This window comes from Dromaius novaehollandiae, unplaced genomic scaffold (genome assembly GCF_036370855.1).
Source record: "Dromaius novaehollandiae isolate bDroNov1 unplaced genomic scaffold, bDroNov1.hap1 HAP1_SCAFFOLD_38, whole genome shotgun sequence".
NCBI lineage: Eukaryota > Metazoa > Chordata > Aves > Casuariiformes > Dromaiidae > Dromaius > Dromaius novaehollandiae.
Window position 1 is genome coordinate 1,907,768 of NW_026991341.1, and position 26,889 is coordinate 1,934,656.

The following is a 26,889-nucleotide window of genomic DNA, read 5'->3' on the forward strand; positions in this document are numbered from 1 at the left end:
TCACAAGCACAGCCAGCAGCCATGAGCCTGCCGCTGGACTCAGAGGCACTGAGGCTGCTGTGACCTCACAAGCACAGCCAGCAGCCATGAGCATGGCACTGTCCACAGAGTCACTGAGGCTGCTGTGACCTCAGAAGCACAGCCAGCAGCCATGCCCCTGACACTGGTAGAGGACGCACTGGGGCTGCTGTGACCTCACAGGCACAGCCAGCAGGGGACGCTGGACACTAACTTTTGAGGCACTGAGTCTGCTGTGACGTCACAAGCACAGCCAGCAGCCATGAGCCTGCCACTGGCCTAGGAGGCACTGAGGCTGCTGTGACCTCACAATCACAGCCAGCAGCCATGAGCCTGCCACTGGCCTAGGAGGCACTGAGGCTGCTGTGACCTCAGAAGCACAGCCAGCAGCCATGAGCATGGCACTATCAACGGAGACACTGAGTCTGCTGTGACCTCACAAGCACAGCCAGCAGCCATGAGCCTGCCACAGGCCTAGGAGGCACTGAGGCTGCTGTGACGTCACAAGCACACCCAGCAGCCATGAGCCTGCCACTGGCCTCGGAGGCATTCAGGCTGCTGTGACCTCAGAAGCACAGCCAGCAGCCATGAGCATGGCACGGGCCTAGGAGGCATTCAGGCTGCTGTGACCTCACAAGCACAGCTAGCAGCCAGGAACCTGATATTGGCCTGGGAGGCACTGAGGCTGCTGTGACCTCACAAGCACAGCCAGCATCCATGAGACTGCCACTGGCCTGAGAGACACTGAGTCTGGTGTGACCTCACAAGCAGAGCCAGCAGGGGGGGCTGGACACCAACTTTTGAGGAACTGAGTCTGCTGTGACCTCAAAATCACAGCCATCAGGGGACGCTGGACACTAAATTATGAAGCACTGAGGTTGACGTGACCTCACAAGCAGAGCCAGCAGGGGACGCTGGACACTAAACTATGAGGCACTGAGGCTGCTGTGACCTCACAAGCACAGCCAGCAGCCATGAGCCTGCCACTGGCCTAGGAGGCATTCAGATTTCTGTGACCTCAGAAGCACAGCCAGCAGCCATGAGCCTGATACTGGCCTAGGAGGCACTGAGTCTGCTGTGACCTCACAAGCACAGCCAGCAGCCATGAGCATGGCACTGGCAGAGGAGGCACTGAGGCTGCTGTGACCTCACAAGCACAGCCAGCAGCCATGAGCCTGATACTGGCCTGTGAGGCACTGAGGCTGCTGTGAGCTCACAAGCACAGCCACCAGGGGGCGCTGGACACTAACCTATGAGGCACTGAGTCTGCTGTGACCTCACAATCAGAGCCAGCAGGGGACGCTGGACACTAAATTATGAGGCACTGAGGCTGCTGTGACCTCACAATCACAGCCAGCAGCCATGAGCCTGACACTGGCCTAGGAGGCATTCAGGCTGCTGTGACCTCACAAGCACAGCAAGCAGCCATGAGCCTGATACTGGCCTAGGAGGCACTGAGGCTGCTGTGACCTCACAAGCACAGCCAGCAGCCATGAGCATGGCACTGGCAGAGGAGGCACTGAGGCTGCTGTGACCTCACAAGCACAGCCAGCAGCCATGAGCCTGCCACGGGCCTAGGAGGCACTCAGGCTGCTGTGACGTCACAAGCACAGCCAGCAGCCATGAGCACGGCACTGGCAGAGGAGGCACTGAGGCTGCTGTGACGTCACAAGCACAGCCAGCAGCCATGCGCCTGATACTGGCCTAGGAGGCACTGAGGCTGCTGTGACCTCACAAGCACAGCCAGCAGCCATGAGCATGGCACTGGCAGAGGAGGCACTGAGGCTGCTGTGACCTCACAATCACAGCCAGCAGCCATGAGCCTGCCACGGGCCTAGGAGGCACTCAGGCTGCTGTGACGTCACAAGCACAGCCAGCAGCCATGAGACTGCCACTGGCAGAGGAGGCACTGAGGCTGCTGTGACCTCACAAGCACAGCCAGCAGCCATGCGCCTGACACTGGCCTAGGAGGCACTCAGGCTGCTGTGACGTCACAAGCACAGCCAGCAGCCATGAGCATGGCACTGGCAGAGGACGCACTGAGGCTGCTGTGACGTCACAAGCACAGCCAGCAGCCCTGAGCCTGACACTGGCGTGGGAGGCACTCAGGCTGCTGTGACGTCACAAGCACAGCCAGCAGCCATGACCCTGGCACTGGCAGAGGAGGCACTGAGGCTGCTGTGACGTCACAAGCACAGCCAGCAGCCATGAGCATGGCACTGGCAGAGGAGGCACTGAGGCTGCTGTGACCTCACAAGCACAGCCAGCAGCCATGAGCCTGCCACGGGCCTAGGAGGCACTCAGGCTGCTGTGACGTCACAAGCACAGCCAGCAGCCATGAGCATGGCACTGGCAGAGGAGGCACTGAGGCTGCTGTGACGTCACAAGCACAGCCAGCAGCCATGAGCCTGCCACGGGCCTAGGAGGCACTCAGGCTGCTGTGACGTCACAAACACAGCCAGCAGCCCTGAGCACGGCACTGGCAGAGGAGGCACTGAGTCTGCTGTGACGTCACAAGCACAGCCAGCAGCCATGAGCCTGACACTGGCCTGGGAGGCACTGAGGCTGGTGTGACGTCACAAGCACAGCCAGCAGCCGTGACCCTGGCACTGGCAGAGGAGGCACTGAGGCTGCTGTGACCTCACAAGCACAGGCAGCAGGGGACGCTGGATACTAAATGATGAGGCACTGAGGCTGCTGTGACCTCACAAGCACAGCCAGCAGCCATGAGCCTGCCTCTGGCCGAGGAGGCATTCAGGCTGCTGTGACCTCACAAGCACAGCCAGCAGCCATGAGCCTGCCGCTGGACTCAGAGGCACTGAGGCTGCTGTGACCTCACAAGCACAGCCAGCAGCCATGAGCATGGCACTGTCCACAGAGTCACTGAGGCTGCTGTGACCTCAGAAGCACAGCCAGCAGCCATGCCCCTGACACTGGCAGAGGACGCACTGGGGCTGCTGTGACCTCACAGGCACAGCCAGCAGGGGACGCTGGACACTAACTTTTGAGGCACTGAGTCTGCTGTGACGTCACAAGCACAGCCAGCAGCCATGAGCCTGCCACTGGCCTAGGAGGCACTGAGGCTGCTGTGACCTCACAATCACAGCCAGCAGCCATGAGCCTGCCACTGGCCTAGGAGGCACTGAGGCTGCTGTGACCTCAGAAGCACAGCCAGCAGCCATGAGCATGGCACTATCAACGGAGACACTGAGTCCGCTGTGACCTCACAAGCACAGCCAGCAGCCATGAGCCTTCCACAGGCCTAGGAGGCACTGAGGCTGCTGTGACGTCACAAGCACACCCAGCAGCCATGAGCCTGCCACTGGCCTCGGAGGCATTCAGGCTGCTGTGACCTCAGAAGCACAGCCAGCAGCCATGAGCATGGCACGGGCCTAGGAGGCATTCAGGCTGCTGTGACCTCACAAGCACAGCTAGCAGCCAGGAACCTGATATTGGCCTGGGAGGCACTGAGGCTGCTGTGACCTCACAAGCACAGCCAGCATCCATGAGACTGCCACTGGCCTGAGAGACACTGAGGCTGCTGTGACCTCACAAGCACAGCCAGCAGCCATGAGCATGGCACTATCCACGGAGACACTGAGTCTGCTGTGACCTCACAAGCAGAGCCAGCAGGGGGGGCTGGACACCAACTTTTGAGGAACTGAGTCTGCTGTGACCTCAAAATCACAGCCATCAGGGGACGCTGGACACTAAATTATGAAGCACTGAGGCTGACGTGACCTCACAAGCACAGCCACCAGGGGGCGCTGGACACTAACCTATGAGGCACTGAGTCTGCTGTGACCTCACAATCACAGCCAGCAGGGGACGCTGGACACTAAATTATGAGGCACTGAGGCTGCTGTGACCTCACAATCACAGCCAGCAGCCATGAGCCTGACACTGGCCTAGGAGGCACTGAGGCTGCTGTGACCTCACAAGCACAGCCAGCAGCCATGAGCATGGCACTGTCAGAGGAGGCACTGAGGCTGCTGTGACCTCACAATCACAGCCAGCAGCCATGAGCCTGCCACGGGCCTAGGAGGCACTCAGGCTGCTGTGACGTCACAAGCACAGCCAGCAGCCATGAGCACGGCACTGGCAGAGGAGGCACTGAGGCTGCTGTGACGTCACAAGCACAGCCAGCAGCCATGCGCCTGACACTGGCCTAGGAGGCACTCAGGCTGCTGTGACGTCACAAGCACAGTCAGCAGCCATGAGCATGGCACTGGCAGAGGAGGCACTGAGGCTGCTGTGACCTCACAAGCACAGCCAGCAGCCATGAGCCTGACACTGGCCTGGGAGGCAGTCAGGCTGCTGTGACGTCACAAGCACAGCCAGCAGCCATGACCCTGGCACTGGCAGAGGAGGCACTGAGGCTGCTGTGACGTCACAAGCACAGCCAGCAGCCATGAGCCTGCCACGGGCCTCGGAGGCACTCAGGCTGCTGTGACGTCACAAGCACAGCCAGCAGCCATGAGCATGGCACTGGCAGAGGAGGCACTGAGGCTGCTGTGACGTCACAAGCACAGCCAGCAGCCATGAGCCTGCCACGGGCCTAGGAGGCACTCAGGCTGCTGTGACGTCACAAGCACAGCCAGCAGCCCTGAGCACGGCACTGGCAGAGGAGGCACTGAGTCTGCTGTGACGTCACAAGCACAGCCAGCAGCCATGAGCCTGATACTGGCCTGGGAGGCACTGAGGCTGGTGTGACGTCACAAGCACAGCCAGCAGCCGTGACCCTGGCACTGGCAGAGGAGGCACTGAGGCTGCTGTGACCTCACAAGCACAGGCAGCAGGGGACGCTGGATACTAAACGATGAGGCACTGAGGCTGCTGTGACCTCACAAGCACAGCCAGCAGCCATGAGCCTGCCACTGGCAGAGGAGGCATTCAGGCTGCTGTGACGTCACAAGCACAGCCAGCAGCCATGAGCCTGCCGCTGGCCTGTGAGGCACTGAGGCTGCTGTGACCTCACAAGCACAGCCAGCAGCCATGAGCATGGCACTGTCCACAGAGTCACTGAGGCTGCTGTGACCTCAGAAGCACAGCCAGCAGCCATGCCCCTGACACTGGCAGAGGACGCACTGGGGCTGCTGTGACCTCACAGGCACAGCCAGCAGGGGACTCTGGACACTAACTTTTGAGGCACTGAGTCTGCTGTGACCTCACAAGCACAGCCAGCAGCCATGAGCCTGCCACTGGCCTAGGAGGCACTGAGGCTGCTGTGACCTCAGAAGCACAGCCAGCAGCCATGAGCATGGCACTATCAACGGAGACACTGAGTCTGCTGTGACCTCACAAGCACAGCCAGCAGCCATGAGCCTGCCACAGGCCTAGGAGGCACTGAGGCTGCTGTGACCTCACAAGCACACCCAGCAGCCATGAGCCTGATACTGGCCTGAGAGGCACTGAGGCTGCTGTGACATCACAAGCACAGCCAGCAGGGGATGCTGGACACTAAAGTATGAGGCACTGAGGCTGCTGTGACCTCACAAGCACAGCCAGCAGCCATGAGCCTGCCACTGGCCTCGGAGGCATTCAGGCTGCTGTGACCTCAGAAGCACAGCCAGCAGCCATGAGCATGGCACGGGCCTAGGAGGCATTCAGGCTGCTGTGACCTCACAAGCACAGCTAGCAGCCAGGAACCTGATATTGGCCTGGGAGTCACTGAGGCTGCTGTGACCTCACAATCACAGCCAGCAGGGGACGCTGGACACTAACCAATGAGGCACTGAGTCTGCTGTGACCTCACAAGCACAGCCAGCATCCATGAGACTGCCACTGGCCTGAGAGACACTGAGGCTGCTGTGACCTCACAAGCACAGCCAGCAGCCATGAGCATGGCACTATCCACGGAGACACTGAGTCTGCTGTGACCTCACAAGCAGAGCCAGCAGGGGGGGCTGGACACCAACTTTTGAGGAACTGTGTCTGCTGTGACCTCAAAATCACAGCCATCAGGGGACGCTGGACACTAAATTATGAAGCACTGAGGCTGACGTGACCTCACAAGCAGAGCCAGCAGGGGACGCTGGACACTAAACTATGAGGCACTGAGTCTGCTGTGACCTCACAATCACAGCCAGCAGCCATGAGCCTGCCACTGGCCTAGGAGGCATTCAGATTTCTGTGACCTCAGAAGCACAGCCAGCAGCCATGAGCCTGATACTGGCCTAGGAGGCACTGAGTCTGCTGTGACCTCACAAGCTCAGCCAGCAGCCATGAGCATGGCACTGGCAGAGGAGGCACTGAGGCTGCTGTGACGTCACAAGCACAGCCAGCAGCCATGAGCCTGATACTGGCCTGTGAGGCACTGAGGCTGCTGTGAGCTCACAAGCACAGCCACCAGGGGGCGCTGGACACGAACTTTTGAGGCACTGAGTCTGCTGTGACCTCACAATCAGAGCCAGCAGGGGACGCTGGACACTAAATTATGAGGCACTGAGGCTGCTGTGACCTCACAAGCACAGCCAGCAGCCATGAGCATGGCACTGTCAGAGGAGGCACTGAGGCTGCTGTGACCTCACAATCACAGCCAGCAGCCATGAGCCTGCCACGGGCCTAGGAGGCACTCAGGCTGCTGTGACGTCACAAGCACAGCCAGCAGCCATGAGCACGGCACTGGCAGAGGAGGCACTGAGGCTGCTGTGACGTCACAAGCACAGCCAGCAGCCATGCGCCTGACACTGGCCTAGGAGGCACTCAGGCTGCTGTGACGTCACAAGCACAGTCAGCAGCCATGAGCATGGCACTGGCAGAGGAGGCACTGAGGCTGCTGTGACCTCACAAGCACAGCCAGCAGCCATGAGCCTGACACTGGCCTGGGAGGCAGTCAGGCTGCTGTGACGTCACAAGCACAGCCAGCAGCCATGACCCTGGCACTGGCAGAGGAGGCACTGAGGCTGCTGTGACGTCACAAGCACAGCCAGCAGCCATGAGCCTGCCACGGGCCTCGGAGGCACTCAGGCTGCTGTGACGTCACAAGCACAGCCAGCAGCCATGAGCATGGCACTGGCAGAGGAGGCACTGAGGCTGCTGTGATGTCACAAGCACAGCCAGCAGCCATGAGCCTGCCACGGGCCTAGGAGGCACTCAGGCTGCTGTGACGTCACAAGCACAGCCAGCAGCCCTGAGCACGGCACTGGCAGAGGAGGCACTGAGTCTGCTGTGACGTCACAAGCACAGCCAGCAGCCATGAGCCTGATACTGGCCTGGGAGGCACTGAGGCTGGTGTGACGTCACAAGCACAGCCAGCAGCCGTGACCCTGGCACTGGCAGAGGAGGCACTGAGGCTGCTGTGACCTCACAAGCACAGGCAGCAGGGGACGCTGGATACTAAACGATGAGGCACTGAGGCTGCTGTGACCTCACAAGCACAGCCAGCAGCCATGAGCCTGCCACTGGCAGAGGAGGCATTCAGGCTGCTGTGACGTCACAAGCACAGCCAGCAGCCATGAGCCTGCCGCTGGCCTGTGAGGCACTGAGGCTGCTGTGACCTCACAAGCACAGCCAGCAGCCATGAGCATGGCACTGTCCACAGAGTCACTGAGGCTGCTGTGACCTCAGAAGCACAGCCAGCAGCCATGCCCCTGACACTGGCAGAGGACGCACTGGGGCTGCTGTGACCTCACAGGCACAGCCAGCAGGGGACTCTGGACACTAACTTTTGAGGCACTGAGTCTGCTGTGACCTCACAAGCACAGCCAGCAGCCATGAGCCTGCCACTGGCCTAGGAGGCACTGAGGCTGCTGTGACCTCAGAAGCACAGCCAGCAGCCATGAGCATGGCACTATCAACGGAGACACTGAGTCTGCTGTGACCTCACAAGCACAGCCAGCAGCCATGAGCCTGCCACAGGCCTAGGAGGCACTGAGGCTGCTGTGACCTCACAAGCACACCCAGCAGCCATGAGCCTGATACTGGCCTGAGAGGCACTGAGGCTGCTGTGACATCACAAGCACAGCCAGCAGGGGATGCTGGACACTAAAGTATGAGGCACTGAGGCTGCTGTGACCTCACAAGCACAGCCAGCAGCCATGAGCCTGCCACTGGCCTCGGAGGCATTCAGGCTGCTGTGACCTCAGAAGCACAGCCAGCAGCCATGAGCATGGCACGGGCCTAGGAGGCATTCAGGCTGCTGTGACCTCACAAGCACAGCTAGCAGCCAGGAACCTGATATTGGCCTGGGAGGCACTGAGGCTGCTGTGACCTCACAATCACAGCCAGCAGGGGACGCTGGACACTAACCAATGAGGCACTGAGTCTGCTGTGACCTCACAAGCACAGCCAGCATCCATGAGACTGCCACTGGCCTGAGAGACACTGAGGCTGCTGTGACCTCACAAGCACAGCCAGCAGCCATGAGCATGGCACTATCCACGGAGACACTGAGTCTGCTGTGACCTCACAAGCAGAGCCAGCAGGGGGGGCTGGACACCAACTTTTGAGGAACTGTGTCTGCTGTGACCTCAAAATCACAGCCATCAGGGGACGCTGGACACTAAATTATGAAGCACTGAGGCTGACGTGACCTCACAAGCAGAGCCAGCAGGGGACGCTGGACACTAAACTATGAGGCACTGAGTCTGCTGTGACCTCACAATCACAGCCAGCAGCCATGAGCCTGCCACTGGCCTAGGAGGCATTCAGATTTCTGTGACCTCAGAAGCACAGCCAGCAGCCATGAGCCTGATACTGGCCTAGGAGGCACTGAGTCTGCTGTGACCTCACAAGCTCAGCCAGCAGCCATGAGCATGGCACTGGCAGAGGAGGCACTGAGGCTGCTGTGACGTCACAAGCACAGCCAGCAGCCATGAGCCTGATACTGGCCTGTGAGGCACTGAGGCTGCTGTGAGCTCACAAGCACAGCCACCAGGGGGCGCTGGACACGAACTTTTGAGGCACTGAGGCTGCTGTGACCTCACAATCAGAGCCAGCAGGGGACGCTGGACACTAAATTATGAGGCACTGAGGCTGCTGTGACCTCACAATCACAGCCAGCAGCCATGAGCCTGACACTGGCCTAGGAGGCATTCAGGCTGCTGTGACCTCACAAGCACAGCAAGAGGCCATGAGCCTGATACTGGCCTAGGAGGCACTGAGGCTGCTGTGACGTCACAAGCACAGCCAGCAGCCATGAGCATGGCACTGGCAGAGGAGGCACTGAGGCTGCTGTGACCTCACAATCACAGCCAGCAGCCATGAGCCTGCCACGGGCCTAGGAGGCACTCAGGCTGCTGTGACCTCACAAGCACAGCCAGCAGCCATGAGCACGGCACTGGCAGAGGAGGCACTGAGGCTGCTGTGACGTCACAAGCACAGCCAGCAGCCATGCGCCTGACACTGGCCTAGGAGGCACTGAGGCTGCTGTGACCTCACAAGCACAGCCAGCAGCCATGAGCATGGCACTGGCAGAGGAGGCACTGAGGCTGCTGTGACGTCACAAGCACAGCCAGCAGCCATGAGCCTGCCATGGGCCTAGGAGGCACTGAGGCTGCTGTGACGTCACAAGCACAGCCAGCAGCCATGACCCTGGCACTGGCAGAGGAGGCACTGAGGCTGCTGTGACGTCACAAGCACAGCCAGCAGCCATGAGCCTGCCACGGGCCTAGGAGGCACTCAGGCTGCTGTGACGTCACAAGCACAGCCAGCAGCCATGAGCATGGCACTGGCAGAGGAGGCACTGAGGCTGCTGTGACCTCACAATCACAGCCAGCAGCCATGAGCCTGCCATGGGCCTAGGAGGCACTCAGGCTGCTGTGACGTCACAAGCACAGCCAGCAGCCCTGAGCACGGCACTGGCAGAGGAGGCACTGAGGCTGCTGTGACGTCACAAGCACAGCCAGCAGCCATGAGCCTGACACTGGCCTGGGAGGCACTGAGGCTGGTGTGACGTCACAAGCACAGCCAGCAGCCGTGACCCTGGCACTGGCAGAGGAGGCACTGAGGCTGCTGTGACCTCACAAGCACAGCCAGCACGGGACGCTGGACACTAAACGATGAGGCACTGAGGCTGCTGTGACCTCACAAGCACAGCCAGCAGCCATGAGCCTGCCACTGGCCGAGGAGGCATTCAGGCTGCTGTGACCTCACAAGCACAGCCAGCAGCCATGAGCCTGCCGCTGGACTCAGAGGCACTGAGGCTGCTGTGACCTCACAAGCACAGCCAGCAGCCATGAGCCTGCCACTGGCCTAGGAGGCACTGAGGCTGCTGTGACCTCAGAAGCACAGCCAGCAGCCATGAGCCTGCCAGTGGCCTAGGAGGCATTCAGGCTGCTGTGACCTCAGAAGCACAGCCAGCAGCCATGAGCATGGCACTATCCACGGAGACACTGAGGCTGCTGTGACGTCACAAGCACAGCCAGCAGCCATCAGCCTGATACTGGCCTGAGAGGCACTGAGGCTGCTGTGACCTCACAAGCAGAGCCAGCAGGGGATGCTGGACACTAAAGTATGAGGCACTGAGGCTGCTGTGACGTCACAATCACAGCCAGCAGCCATGAGCCTGCCACTGGCCTCGGAGGCATTCAGGCTGCTGTGACCTCAGAAGCACAGCCAGCAGCCATGAGCATGGCACGGGCCTAGGAGGCATTCAGGCTGCTGTGACCTCACAAGCACAGCTAGCAGCCAGGAACCTGATATCGGCATGGGAGGCACTGAGGCTGCTGTGACCTCACAAGCAGAGCCAGCAGGGGGCGCTGGACACTTACCGATGAGGCACTGAGTCTGCTGTGACCTCACAAGCACAGCCAGCATCCATGAGCCTGCCACTGGCCTAGGAGGCATTCAGGCTGCTGTGACCTCACAAGCACAGCCAGCAGCCATGAGCCTGCCACTGGCCTAGGAGGCATTCAGGCTGCTGTGACCTCACAAGCACAGCCAGCAGCCATGAGCCTGCCCCTGGACTCAGAGGCAGTGAGGCTGCTGTGACCTCACAATCACAGCCAGCAGCCATGGGAGTGCCACTGGCAGAGGAGGCACTGAGGCTTCTGTGACCTCACAAGCACAGCCAGGAGCCATGAGACTGCCACGGCCCTAGGAGGCACTCAGGCTGCTGTGACGTCACAAGCACAGCCAGCAGCCATGAGCATGGCACTATCCACGGAGACACTGAGTCTGCTGTGACCTCACAAGCAGAGCCAGCAGGGGATGCTGGACACTAAAGAATGAGGCACTGAGGCTGCTGTGACCTCACAATCACAGCCAGCAGCCATGAGCCTGCCACTGGCCTAGGAGGCACTGAGGCTTCTGTGACCTCAGAAGCACAGCCAGCAGCCATGAGCATGGCACGGGCCTAGGAGGCATTCAGGCTGCTGTGACCTCACAAGCACAGCTAGCAGCCAGGAACCTGATATTGGCCTGGGAGGCACTGAGGCTGCTGTGACGTCACAAGCAGAGCCAGCAGGGGGCGCTGGACACTAACCTATGAGGCACTGAGTCTGCTGTGACCTCACAAGCACAGCCAGCATCCATGAGCCTGCCACTGGCCTGAGAGACACTGAGGCTGCTGTGACCTCACAAGCACAGCCAGCAGCCATGAGCATGGCACTATCCACGGAGACACTGAGGCTGCTGTGACCGCACAAGCAGAGCAAGCAGGGGGCGCTGGACACCAACTTTTGAGGAACTGAGTCTGCTGTGACCTCAAAATCACAGCCAGCAGGGGACGCTGGACACTAAATTATGAAGCACTGAGGCTGACGTGACCTCACAATCACAGCCAGCAGCCATGAGCCTGCCACTGGCCTAGGAGGCACTGAGTCTGCTGTGACCTCACAATCACAGCCAGCAGCCATGAGCCTGCCACTGGCCTAGGAGGCATTCAGGCTTCTGTGACCTCAGAAGCACAGCCAGCAGCCATGAGCCTGATACTGGCCTAGGAGGAACTGAGGCTGCTGTGACCTCACAAGCACAGCCAGCAGCCATGACCCTGGCACTGGCAGAGGAGGCACTGAGGCTGCTGTGACGTCACAAGCACAGCCAGCAGCCATGAGCCTGATACTGGCCTGAAAGGCACTGAGGCTGCTGTGACCTCACAAGCACAGCCAGTAGGGGGCGATGGACACTAGCCTAGGAGGCACTGAGGCTGCTGTGACCTCACAAGCACAGCCAGCAGCCATGAGCCTGCCACGGCCTAGGAGGCATTCAGGCTGCTGTGACGTCACAAGCACAGCCAGCAGCCAGGAGCCTGATATTGGCCTGGGAGGCACTGAGGCTGCTGTGACGTCACAAGCACAGCCAGCAGGGGGCGATGGACACTAACCTATGAGGCACTGAGGCTGGTGTGACCTCACAATCACAGCCAGCAGCCATGAGCATGCCACTGGCAGAGGAGGCGTTCAGGCTTCTGTGACCTCACAAGCATAGCCAGCAGCCATTAGCCTGATACTGGCCTAGGAGGCACTCAGGCTCCTGTGATCTCACAATCACAGCCAGCAGCCATGAGTCTGATATTGGCCTAGGAGGCACTGAGGCTGCTGTGACCTCAGAAGCACAGCCAGCAGCCATGAGCCTGATACTGGCCTAGGAGGCACTGAGGCTGCTGTGACCTCACAAGCACAGCCAGCAGCCATGAGCATGGCACTGGCAGAGGAGGCACTGAGGCTGCTGTGACGTCACAAGCACAGCCAGCAGCCATGAGCCTGATACTGGCCTGAGAGGCACTGAGGCTGCTGTGACCTCACAAGCAGAGCCAGCAGGGGATGCTGGACACTAAAGAATGAGGCACTGAGGCTGCTGTGACCTCACAATCACAGCCAGCAGCCATGAGCCTGCCACTGGCCTAGGAGGCACTGAGGCTTCTGTGACCTCAGAAGCACAGCCAGCAGCCATGAGCATGGCACGGGCCTAGGAGGCATTCAGGCTGCTGTGACCTCACAAGCACAGCTAGCAGCCAGGAACCTGATATTGGCCTGGGAGGCACTGAGGCTGCTGTGACGTCACAAGCAGAGCCAGCAGGGGGCGCTGGACACTAACCTATGAGGCACTGAGTCTGCTGTGACCTCACAAGCACAGCCAGCATCCATGAGACTTCCACTGGCCTGAGAGACACTGAGGCTGCTGTGACCTCACAAGCACAGCCAGCAGCCATGAGCATGGCACTATCCACGGAGACACTGAGGCTGCTGTGACCGCACAAGCAGAGCAAGCAGGGGGCGCTGGACACCAACTTTTGAGGAACTGAGTCTGCTGTGACCTCAAAATCACAGCCAGCAGGGGACGCTGGACACTAAATTATGAAGCACTGAGGCTGACGTGACGTCACAAGCACAGCCAGCAGCCATGAGCCTGCCACTGGCCTAGGAGGCACTGAGTCTGCTGTGACCTCACAATCACAGCCAGCAGCCATGAGCCTGCCACTGGCCTAGGAGGCATTCAGGCTTCTGTGACCTCAGAAGCACAGCCAGCAGCCATGAGCCTGATACTGGCCTAGGAGGAACTGAGGCTGCTGTGACCTCACAAGCACAGCCAGCAGCCATGAGACTGCCACTGGCAGAGGAGGCACTGAGGCTGCTGTGACCTCACAAGCACAGCCAGCAGCCATGAGCCTGATACTGGCCTGAAAGGCACTGAGGCTGCTGTGACCTCACAAGCACAGCCAGTAGGGGGCGATGGACACTAGCCTAGGAGGCACTGAGGCTGCTGTGACCTCACAAGCACAGCCAGCAGCCATGAGCCTGCCACGGCCTAGGAGGCATTCAGGCTGCTGTGACGTCACAAGCACAGCCAGCAGCCAGGAGCCTGATATTGGCCTGGGAGGCACTGAGGCTGCTGTGACGTCACAAGCACAGCCAGCAGGGGGCGATGGACACTAACCTATGAGGCACTGAGGCTGGTGTGACCTCACAATCACAGCCAGCAGCCATGAGCATGCCACTGGCAGAGGAGGCGTTCAGGCTTCTGTGACCTCACAAGCATAGCCAGCAGCCATTAGCCTGATACTGGCCTAGGAGGCACTCAGGCTCCTGTGATCTCACAATCACAGCCAGCAGCCATGAGTCTGATATTGGCCTAGGAGGCACTGAGGCTGCTGTGACCTCAGAAGCACAGCCAGCAGCCATGAGCCTGATACTGGCCTAGGAGGCACTGAGGCTGCTGTGACCTCACAAGCACAGCCAGCAGCCATGTGCATGGCACTGGCAGAGGAGGCACTGAGGCTGCTGTGACGTCACAAGCACAGCCAGCAGCCATGAGCCTGATACTGGCCTGAGAGGCACTGAGGCTGCTGTGACCTCACAAGCAGAGCCAGCAGGGGGCGCTGGACACTAACCTATGAGGCACTGAGGCTGATGTGACCTCACAAGCACAGCCAGCAACCATGAGCATGGCACTGGCCTAGGAGGCATTCAGGCTGCTGTGACCTCAGAAGCACAGCCAGCAGCCATGAGCCTGATACTGGCCTGTGAGGCACTGAGGCTGCTGTGACCTCACAAGCACAGCCAGCAGCCATGAGACTGCCACTGGCAGAGGAGGCACTGAGGCTGCTGTGACCTCACAAGCACAGCCAGCAGCCATGAGCCTGATGCAGGCCTGAGAGGCACTGAGGCTGCTGTGAACTCACAAGCAGAGCCAGCAGGGGGCACTGGACACTAACCTATGAGGCACTGAGTCTGCTGTGACCTCACAATCACAGGCAGCAGGGGACGCTGTACACTAAATTATGAGGCACTCAGGCTCCTGTGACCTCAGAAGCACAGCCAGCAGCCATGAGCCTGACACTGGCCTAGGAGGCATTCAGGCTGCTGTGACCTCAGAAACACAGCCAGATGCGATGTGCATGATACTGGCCTAGGAGGCACTGAGGCTGCTGTGACGTCACAAGCACAGCCAGCAGCCATGCGCATGGCACTGGCAGAGGAGGCACTGAGGCTGCTGTGACCTCACAAGCACAGCCAGCAGCCATGAGCCTGCCACTGGCCTAGGAGGCAATAAGGTTTCTGTGACCTCACAAGCACAGCCAGCAGCCATGAGCATGGCAGTGGCAGAGGAGGCACTGAGGCTGCTGTGACCTCACAAGCACAGCCAGCAGCCAGGAGCCTGATATTGGCCTGGGAGGCACTGAGGCTGCTGTGACCTCACAAGCAGAGCCACCAGGGGGCGCTGGACACTAACCTATGAGGCACTGAGTCTGATGTGACCTCACAAGCAGAGCCAGCAGGGGACGCTGGACACTTACCTATGAGGCACGGAGGCTGCTGTGACCTCACAAGGACAGCCAGCAACAATGAGCCTGCACTGGCCTAGGAGGCATTCAGGCTGCTGTGACCGCAGAAGCACAGCCAGCAGCCATGAGCCTGCCACGGGCCTAGGAGGCACTGAGTCTGCTGTGACCTCACAAGCACAGCCAGCAGCCATGAGCCTGCCACTGGCCTCAGAAGCACTGAGGCTGCTGTGACCTCACAAGCACAGCCAGCAGCCATGAGCCTGCCACGGGCCTAGGAGGCACTCAGGCTGCTGTGACCTCACAATCACAGCCAGCAGCCATGACCCTGGCACTGGCAGAAGAGGCACTGAGTCTGCTGTGACCTCACAAGCACAGCCAGTAGGGGGCGCTGCACACTAACTTTTGAGGCACTGAGTCTGCTGTGACCTCACAAGCACAGCCAGCAGGGTACGCTGGACACTAAACTAGGAGGCACTGAGGCTGCTGTGACCTCACAAGCACAGCCAGCATCCATGAGACTGTCACTGGCCTGAGAGGCACTGAGGCTGCTGTGACCTCACAAGCACAGCCAGCAGCCATGACCCTGGCACTATCTACGGAGACACCGAGTCTGCTGTGACCTCACAAGCAGGGCCAGCAGGGGACGCTGGACACGAACTTTTGAGGCACTGAGGCTGCTGTGACCTCACAAGCACAGCCAGCAGGGGTGGCTGTACACTAAACTATGAAGCACTGAGGCTGCTGTGACCTCAAAAGCACAGCCAGCAGCCATGAGCCTGACACGGGCCTATGAGGCAATGAGGCTGCTGTGACCTCACAAGCACAGCCAGCAGCCATGAGCATGGCAGTGGCAGAGGAGGCACTGAGGCTGCTGTGACCTCACAAGCACAGCCAGCAGCCATGAGCCTGATACTGGCCTGAGAGGCACTGAGGCTGCTGTGACCTCACAAGCACAGCCAGCAGGGGACGCTGGACACTAAACGATGAGGCACGGAGGCTGCTGTGACCTCACAATCACAGCCAGCAGCCATGAGCCTGCCACTGGCCTCGGAGGCATTCAGGCTGCTGTGACCTCACAAGCACAGCCAGCAGCCATGAGACTGCCACTGGCAGAGGAGGCCCTGAGGCTGCTCTGACCTCAGAAGCACAGCCAGCAGCCATGAGAATCATACTGGCCTAGGAGGCACTGAGGCTGCTGTGACGTCACAAGCACAGCCACCAGGGGGCGCTGGGGACTAAGTTTTGAGGCACTGAGTCTGCTGTGACCTCACAAGCACAGCCAGCAGGGGATGCTGGACACTAAAGTATGAGGCACTGAGGCTGCTGTGACCTCACAATCACAGCCAGCAGCCATGAGCATGCCACTGGCCTAGGAGGCATTCAGGCTGCTGTGACCTCAGAAGCACAGCCAGCAGCCATGAGCATGGCACTGGCAGAGGAGGCACTGAGGCTGCTGTGACGTCACAAGCACAGCCAGCAGGGGGCACTGGACACTAAACTATGAGGCACTGAGGCTGCTGTGACCTCAGAAGCACAGCCAGCAGCCATGAGCATGGCACTATCCACAGAGTCACTGAGGCTGCTGTGACCTCACAAGCACAGCCAGTAGCCATGAGCCTGATACTGGCCTAGGAGGAACTGAGGCTGCTGTGACCTCACAAGCACAGCCAGCATCCATGAGACTACCACTGGCCTGAGAGGCACTGAGGCTGCTGTGACCTCACAAGCACAGCCAGCAGCCATGAGCATGGCACTACTCACGGAGACACTGAGTCTGCTGCGACCTCACAAGCAGAGCCAGCAGGGGGCGCTGGACACTAACTTTTGAGGCACTGAGTCTGCTGTGACCTCACAATCACAGCCAGCAGGGGACGCTGGACACTAAACTATGAAGCACTGAGGCTGCTGTGACCTCACAATCACAGCCAGCAGCCATGAGCCTGCCACTGGCCTAGGAGGCCCTGAGGCTGCTGTGACCTCAGAAGCACAGCCAGCAGCCATGAGCCTGATACTGGCCTAGGAGGCACTGAGGCTGCTGTGACCTCACAAGCACAGCCAGCAGCCATGAGCATGACACTGGCAGAGGAGGCACTGAGGCTGCTGTGACGTCACAAGCACAGCCAGCAGCCATGAGCCTGATACTGGCCTAGGAGGCACTGAGGCTGCTGTGACCTCACAAGCACAGCCAGCAGCCATGAGACTGCCACTGGCAGAGGAGGCACTGAGGCTGCTGTGACCTCACAAGCACAGCCAGCAGCCATGAGCCTGATGCAGGCCTGAGAGGCACTGAGTCTGCTGTGAACTCACAAGCAGAGCCAGCAGGGGACGCTGTACACTAAATTATGAGGCACTGAGGCTGCTGTGACCTCAGAAGCACAGCCAGCAGCCATGAGCCTGACACTGGCCTAGGAGGCATTCAGGCTGCTGTGACCTCAGAAACACAGCCAGATGCGATGTGCATGATACTGGCCTAGGAGGCACTGAGGCTGCTGTGACGTCACAAGCACAGCCAGCAGCCATGAGCCTGCCACGGGCCTGGGAGGCACTCAGGCTGCTGTGACGTCACAAGCACAGCCAGCAGCCATGAGCCTGCCACGGGCCTAGGAGGCACTGAGGCTGCTGTGACGTCACAAGCACAGCCAGCAGCCATGAGCATGGCACTGGCAGAGGAGGCACTGAGGCTGCTGTGACCTCACAAGCACAGCCAGCAGCCATGAGCCTGACACTGGCCTGGGAGGCACTGAGGCTGGTGTGACCTCACAAGCACAGCCAGCAGCCATGACCCTGGCACTGGCAGAGGAGGCACTGAGGCTGCTGTGACCTCACAAGCACAGCCAGCAGGCGGGGCTGGACACTAAGTTTTGAGGCACTGAGTCTGATGTGACCTCACAAGCAGAGCCAGCAGGGGACGCTGGACACTAAACTATGAGGCACTGAGGCTGCTGTGACCTCACAATCATAGCCAGCAGCCATGAGCCTGCCACAGGGCTAGGGGGCATTCAGGCTGCTGTGACCTCACAAGCACAGCCAGCAGCCATGAGACTGCCCCTGGTCTCAGTGGCACTGAGGCTGCTGTGACCTGAGAAGCACAGCCAGCAGCCATGAGCCTGACACTGGCAGAGGAGGCACTGGGGCTGCTGTGACCTCACAAGCACAGCCAGCAGGGAACGCTGGACACTAAATTTTGGGGCACTGAGTCTGCTGTGACCTCACAAGCACAGCCAGCAGCCATGAGCCTGCCACTGGCCTATGAGGCACTGAGTCTGCTGTGACCTCACAAGCACAGCCAGCAGCCATGAGCCTGCCACTGGCCTAGGAGGCACTGAGGCTGCTGTGACCTCACAAGCACAGCCAGCAGCCATGAGCCTGATACTGGCCTGTGAGGCACTGAGGCTGCTGTGACCTCACAAGTACAGCCAGCAGCCATGAGCATGGCACGGGCCTAGGAGGCACTGAGGCTGCTGTGACCTCACAAGCACAGCCAGCAGGGGGCGCTGGACACTAACCTATGAGGCACTGAGTCTGCTGTGACCAAACAAGCAGAGCCAGCAATGGACGCTGGACACTAAACTGTGAGGCACTGAGGCTGCTATAACCTCACAAGCACAGCCAGCAGCCATGAGCCTGCCACTGGCCTAGGAGGCATTCAGGCCTCTGTGACCTCAGAAGCACAGCCAGTAGCCATGAGCCTGATACTGGCCTAGGAGGAACTGAGTCTGCTGTGACCTCACGAGCACAGCCAGCAGCCATGAGACTGCCACTGGCCTGAGAGGCACTGAGGCTGCTATGACCTCACAAGCACAGCCAGCAGCCATGAGCCTGATACTGGCCTGAGAGGCACTGAGGCTGCTGTGACCTCACAAGCAGAGCCAGCAGGGGGCGCTGGACACTAAGTTTTGAGGCACTGAGTCTGCTGTGACCTCACAAGCACAGCCAGAAGCCATGAGAGTGCCACGGCCCTAGGAGGCACTGAGGCTGCTGTGACGTCACAAGCACAGCCAGCAGCCATGAGCATGGCACTATCCACGGATACACTGAGTCTGCTGCGACCTCACAAGCAGAGCCAGCAGGGGATGCTGGACACAAAAGTATGAGGCACTGAGGCTGCTGTGAGCTCACAATCACAGCCAGCAGCCATGAGCCTGCCACTGGCCTAGGAGGCATTCAGGCTTCTGTGACCTCAGAAGCACAGCCAGCAGCCATGAGCATGGCACTATCCACGGAGACACTGAGTCTGCTGTGACCTCACAAGCACAGCCAGCAGCCATGAGCCTGCCACTGGCCTAGGAGGCACTGAGGCTTCTGTGACCTCACAAGCACAGCCAGCAGCCATGAGCCTGATACTGGCCTGTGAGGCACTGAGGCTGCTGTGACGTCACAAGCACAGCCAGCAGCCATGAGCCTGATACTGGCCTGTGAGGCACTGAGGCTGCTGTGACCTCACAAGCACAGCTAGCAGCCAGGAACCTGATATTGGCCTGGGAGGCACTGAGGCTGCTGTGACGTCACAAGCACAGCCAGCAGGGGGCGCTGGACACTAACCTATGAGGCACTGAGTCTGCTGTGACCTCACAAGCACAGCCAGCATCCATGAGACTGCCAGTGGCCTGAGAGACACTGAGGCTGCTGTGACCTCACAAGCACAGCCAGCAGCCATGAGCATGGCACTATCCACGGAGACACTGAGGCTGCTGTGACCGCACAAGCAGAGCAAGCAGGGGGCGCTGGACACCAACTTTTGAGGAACTGAGTCTGCTGTGACCTCAAAATCACAGCCAGCAGGGGACGCTGGACACTAAATTATGAAGCACTGAGGCTGACGTGACCTCACAATCACAGCCAGCAGCCATGAGCCTGCCACTGGCCTAGGAGGCATTCAGGCTTCTTTGACCTCAGAAGCACAGCCAGCAGCCATGAGCCTGATACTGGCCTAGGAGGCACTGAGGCTGCTGTGACCTCACAAGCACAGCCAGCAGCCATGAGACTGCCACTGGCCTCAGAGGCACTGAGGCTGCTGTGACGTCACAAGCACAGCCAGCAGCCATGAGCCTGATACTGGCCTGAAAGGCACTGAGGCTGCTGTGAGCTCACAAGCACAGCCAGTAGGGGGCGATGGACACTAGCCTAGGAGGCACTGAGGCTGCTGTGACCTCACAAGCACAGCCAGCAGCCATGAGCCTGCCACGGCCTAGGAGGCATTCCGGCTGCTGTGACGTCACAAGCACAGCCAGCAGCCAGGAGCCTGATATTGGCCTGGGAGGCACTGAGGCTGCTGTGACGTCACAAGCACAGCCAGCAGGGGGCGATGGACACTAACCTATGAGGCACTGAGGCTGCTGTGACCTCACAAGCACAGCCAGCAGCCATGAGCATGCCACTGGCAGAGGAGGCATTCAGGCTTCTGTGACCTCACAAGCATAGCCAGCAGCCATTAGCCTGATACTGGCCTAGGAGGCACTCAGGCTCCTGTGATCTCACAATCACAACCAGCAGCCATGAGTCTGATATTGGCCTAGGAGGCACTGAGGCTGCTGTGACCTCAGAAGCACAGCCAGCAGCCATGAGACTGCCACTGGTCTCAGAGGCATTCAGGCTGCTGTGACCTCACAAGCACAGCCAGCAGCCATGAGCATGGCACAGGCCTAGGAGGCACTGAGGCTGCTGTGACGTCACAATCACAGCCAGCAGCCATGAGCCTGCCACTGGCCTAGGAGGCCCTGAGGCTGCTGTGACCTCAGAAGCACAGCCAGCAGCCATGAGCCTGATACTGGCCTAGGAGGCACTGAGGCTGCTGTGACCTCACAAGCACAGCCAGCAGCCATGAGCATGGCACTGGCAGAGGAGGCACTGAGGCTGCTGTGACGTCACAAGCACAGCCAGCAGCCATGAGCCTGATACTGGCCTGAGAGGCACTGAGGCTGCTGTGACCTCACAAGCAGAGCCACCAGGGGGCGCTGGACACTAACCTATGAGGCACTGAGGCTTATGTGACCTCACAAGCACAGCCAGCAGCCATGAGCATGGCACTGGCCTAGGAGGCATTCAGGCTGCTGTGACCTCAGAAGCACAGCCAGCAGCCATGAGCCTGATACTGGCCTGTGAGGCACTGAGGCTGCTGTGACCTCACAAGCACAGCCAGCAGCCATGAGACTGCCACTGGCAGAGGAGGCACTGAGGCTGCTGTGACCTCACAAGCACAGCCAGCAGCCATGAGCCTGATGCAGGCCTGAGAGGCACTGAGGCTGCTGTGAACTCACAAGCAGAGCCAGCAGGGGGCACTGGACACTAACCTATGAGGCACTGAGTCTGCTGTGACCTCACAATCACAGGCAGCAGGGGACGCTGTACACTAAATTATGAGGCACTCAGGCTCCTGTGACCTCAGAAGCACAGCCAGCAGCCATGAGCCTGACACTGGCCTAGGAGGCATTCAGGCTGCTGTGACCTCAGAAACACAGCCAGATGCGATGTGCATGATACTGGCCTAGGAGGCACTGAGGCTGCTGTGACGTCACAAGCACAGCCAGCAGCCATGAGCATGGCACTGGCAGAGGAGGCACTGAGGCTGCTGTGACGTCACAATGACAGCCAGCAGCCATGAGCCTGCTACGGGCCTAGGAGGCACTGAGGCTGCTGTGACGTCACAAGCACAGCCAGCAGCCATGACCATGGCACTGGCAGAGGAGGCACTGAGGCTGCTGTGACGTCACAATCACAGCCAGCAGCCATGAGCCTGCCACTGGCCTAGGAGGCACTCAGGCTGCTGTGACGTCACAAGCACAGCCAGCAGCCATGAGCATGGCACTGGCCTCGGAGGCACTGAGGCTGCTGTGACCTCACAAGCACAGCCAGCAGCCATGAGCCTGACACTGGCCTGGGAGGCACTGAGGCTGGTGTGACCTCACAAGCACAGCCAGCAGCCATGACCCTGGCACTGGCAGAGGAGGCACTGAGGCTGCTGTGACGTCACAATCACAGCCAGCAGGGGCGCTGGACACTAAACTATGAAGCACTGAGGCTGATGTGACCTCACAAGCACAGCCAGCAGCCATGCGCATGGCACTGGCAGAGGAGGCACTGAGGCTGCTGTGACCTCACAAGCACAGCCAGCAGCCATGAGCCTGGCAGTGGCCTAGGAGGCATTAAGGTTTCTGTGACCTCACAAGCACAGCCAGCAGCCATGAGCATGGCAGTGGCAGAGGAGGCACTGAGGCTGCTGTGACCTCACAAGCACAGCCAGCAGCCAGGAGCCTGATATTGGCCTGGGAGGCACTGAGGCTGCTGTGACCTCACAAGCAGAGCCAGCAGGGGGCGCTGGACACTAACCTATGAGGCACTGAGTCTGCTGTGACCTCACAAGCAGAGCCAGCAGGGGACGCTGGACACTTACCTATGAGGCACGGAGGCTGCTGTGACCTCACAAGGACAGCCAGCAGCCATGAGCCTGCCACTGGCCTAGGAGGCATTCAGGCTGCTGTGACCGCAGAAGCACAGCCAGCAGCCATGAGCCTGCCACTGGCCTATGAGGCACTGAGTCTGCTGTGACCTCACATGTGCAGCCAGTAGGGGGTGCTGCACCCTAAATTTTGAGGCACTGAGTCTGGTGTGACCTCACAAGCAGAGCCAGCAGGGGACGCTGGAGACTAAACTATGAGGCACTGAGGATGGTGTGACCTCACAAGCACAGCCAGCAGCCATGAGCCTGCCACTGGCCTAGGAGGCATTCAGGCTGCTGTGACCTCAGAAGCACAGCCAGCAGCCATGAGCCTGCCACTGGCCTATGAGGCACTGAGTCTGCTGTGACCTCACAAGCACAGCCAGCAGCCATGAGTATGGCACTGGCAGAGGAGGCACTGAGGCTGCTGTGACGTCACAAGCACAGCCAGCAGCCATGAGCCTGATACTGGCCTGTGAGGCACTGAGGCTGCTGTGAGCTCACAAGCAGAGCCAGCAGGGGGCGCTGGACACTAACTTTTGAGGCACTGAGTCTGCTGTGACCTCACAAGCACAGCCAGCAGGGGGCGCTGGACACTAAACTATGAGGCACTGAGGCTGCTGTGACCTCACAATCACAGGCAGCAGGGGACGCTGTACACTAAATTATGAGGCACTGAGGCTGCTGTGACCTCAGAAGCACAGCCAGCAGCCATGAGCCTGACACTGGCCTAGGAGGCATTCAGGCTGCTGTGACCTCAGAAGCACAGCCAGATGCGATGTGCATGATACTGGCCTAGGAGGCACTGAGGCTGCTGTGACGTCACAAGCACAGCCAGCAGCCATGAGCATGGCACTGGCAGAGGAGGCACTGAGGCTGCTGTGACGTCACAATGACAGCCAGCAGCCATGAGCCTGCCACGGGCCTAGGAGGCACTCAGGCTGCTGTGACGTCACAAGCACAGCCAGCAGCCATGAGCCTGCCACGGGCCTAGGAGGCACTGAGGCTGCTGTGACGTCACAAGCACAGCCAGCAGCCATGAGCATGGCACTGGCAGAGGAGGCACTGAGGCTGCTGTGACCTCACAAGCACAGCCAGCAGCCATGAGCCTGACACTGGCCTGGGAGGCACTGAGGCTGGTGTGACCTCACAAGCACAGCCAGCAGCCATGACCCTGGCACTGGCAGAGGAGGCACTGAGGCTGCTGTGACCTCACAAGCACAGCCAGCAGGCGGGGCTGGACACTAAGTTTTGAGGCTCTGAGTCTGCTGTGACCTCACAAGCAGAGCCAGCAGGGGACGCTGGACACTAAAGTATGAGGCACTGAGGCTGCTGTGACCTCACAATCATAGCCAGCAGCCATGAGCCTGACACTGGCCTAGGAGGCATTCAGGCTGCTGTGACCTCACAAGCACAGCCAGCAGCCATGAGACTGCCCCTGGTCTCAGTGGCACTGAGGCTGCTGTGACCTGAGAAGCACAGCCAGCAGCCATGAGCCTGACACTGGCAGAGGAGGCACTGGGGCTGCTGTGACCTCACAAGCACAGCCAGCAGGGAACCCTGGACACTAAATTTTGGGGCACTGAGTCTGCTGTGACCTCACAAGCACAGCCAGCAGCCATGAGACTGCCACTGGCAGAGGAGGCACTGAGTCTCCTGTGACCTCACAAGCACAGCCAGCAGCCATGAGCCTGCCACTGGCCTAGGAGGCACTGAGGCTGCTGTGACCTCACAAGCACAGCCAGCAGCCATGAGCCTGATACTGGCCTGTGAGGCACTGAGGCTGCTGTGACCTCACAAGCACAGCCAGCAGCCATGAGCATGGCACGGGCCTAGGAGGCACTGAGGCTGCTGTGACCTCACAAGCACAGCCAGCAGGGGGCGCTGGACACTAACCTATGAGACACTGAGTCTTCTGTGACCAAACAAGCAGAGCCAGCAATGGACGCTGGACACTAAACTGTGAGGCACTGAGGCTGCTATAACCTCACAAGCACAGCCAGCAGCCATGAGCCTGCCACTGGCCTAGGAGGCATTCAGGCCTCTGTGACCTCAGAAGCACAGCCAGTAGCCATGAGCCTGATACTGGCCTAGGAGGAACTGAGTCTGCTGTGACCTCACGAGCACAGCCAGCAGCCATGAGACTGCCACTGGCCTGAGAGGCACTGAGGCTGCTATGACCTCACAAGCACAGCCAGCAGCCATGAGCATGGCACTATCCACGGAGACACTGAGTCTGCTGCGACCTCACAAGCAGAGCCAGCAGGGGGCGCTGGACACCAACTTTTGAGGCACTGAGGCTGCTGTGACCTCACAAGCAGAGCCAGCAGGGGACGCTGGACACTAAACTATGAAGCACTGAGGCTGATGTGACCTCACAATCACAGCCAGCAGCCATGAGCCTGCCACTGGCCAGAGAGGCACTGAGGCTGCTGTGACCTCACAAGCACAGCCAGCAGCCATGAGCCTGATACTGGCCTAGGAGGCACTGAGGCTGCTGTGACCTCACAAACACAGCCAGCAGCCATGAGCCTGATGCTGGCCTGAGAGGCACTGAGGCTGCTGTGACCTCACAAGCAGAGCCAGCAGGGGGCGCTGGACACTAACTTTTGAGGCACTGAGTCTGCTGTGACCTCACAAGCACAGCCAGCAGCCATGAGACTGCCACGGCCCTAAGAGGCACTGAGGCTGCTGTGACGTCACAAGCACAGCCAGCAGCCATGAGCATGGCACTATCCACGGATACACTGAGTCTGCTGTGACCTCACAAGCAGAGCCAGCAGGGGATGCTGGACACTAAAGTATGAGGCACTGAGGCTGCTGTGACGTCACAATCACAGCCAGCAGCCATGAGCCTGCCACTGGCCTAGGAGGCATTCAGGCTTCTGTGACCTCAGAAGCACAGCCAGCAGCCATGAGCATGGCACTATCCACGGAGACACTGAGTCTGCTGTGACCTCACAAGCACAGCCAGCAGCCATGAGCCTGCCACTGGCCTAGGAGGCACTGAGGCTTCTGTGACCTCACAAGCACAGCCAGCAGCCATGAGCCTGATACTGGCCTGTGAGGCACTGAGGCTGCTGTGACCTCACAAGCACAGCCAGCAGCCATGAGCATGGCACGGGCCTAGGAGGCATTCAGGCTGCTGTGACCTCACAAGCACAGCTAGCAGCCAGGAACCTGATATTGGCCTGGGAGGCACTGAGGCTGCTGTGACGTCACAAGCAGAGCCAGCAGGGGGCGGTGGACACTAACCTATGAGGCACTGAGTCTTCTGTGACCTCACAAGCACAGCCAGCATCCATGAGACTGCCAGTGGCCTGAGAGACACTGAGGCTGCTGTGACCTCACAAGCACAGCCAGCAGCCATGAGCATGGCACTATCCACGGAGACGCTGAGGCTGCTGTGACCGCACAAGCAGAGCAAGCAGGGGGCGCTGGACACCAACTTTTGAGGCACTGAGTCTGCTGTGACCTCACAGTCACAGCCAGCAGGGGACGCTGGACACTAAACTATGAAGCACTGAGGCTGATGTGACCTCACAATCACAGCCAGCAGCCATGAACCTGCCACTGGCAGAGGAGGCCCTGAGGCTGCTGTGACCTCAGAAGCACAGCCAGCAGCCATGAGCCTGCCACTGGCCTAGGAGGCATTCAGGCTTCTGTGACCTCAGAAGCACAGCTAGCAGCCATGAGCCTGCCACTGGCCAGAGAGGCACTGAGGCTGCTGTGACGTCACAAGCACAGCCAGCAGCCATGAGCCTGCCACTGGCCTAGGAGGCATTCAGGCTTCTGTGACCTCAGAAGCACAGCTAGCAGCCATGAGCCTGCCACTGGCCAGAGAGGCACTGAGGCTGCTGTGACCTCACAAGCACAGCCAGCAGCCATGAGCCTGATACTGGCCTGAGAGGCACTGAGGCTGCTGTGACCTCAAAAGCACAGCCAGCAGCCATGAGCCTGCCACGGGCCTAGGAGGCACTCAGGCTGCTGTGACAACACAAACACAGCCAGCAGCCATGAGCCTGCCACTGGCCAGAGAGGCACTGAGGCTTCTGTGACCTCACAAGCACAGCCAGCAGCCATGAGCCTGCCACTGGCCTAGGAGGCATTCAGGCTTCTGTGACCTCAGAAGCACAGCCAGCAGCCATGAGCCTGCCACTGGCCTATGAGGCACTGAGTCTGCTGTGACCTCACAAGCACAGCCAGCAGCCATGAGTATGGCACTGGCAGAGGAGGCACTGAGGCTGCTGTGACGTCACAAGCACAGACA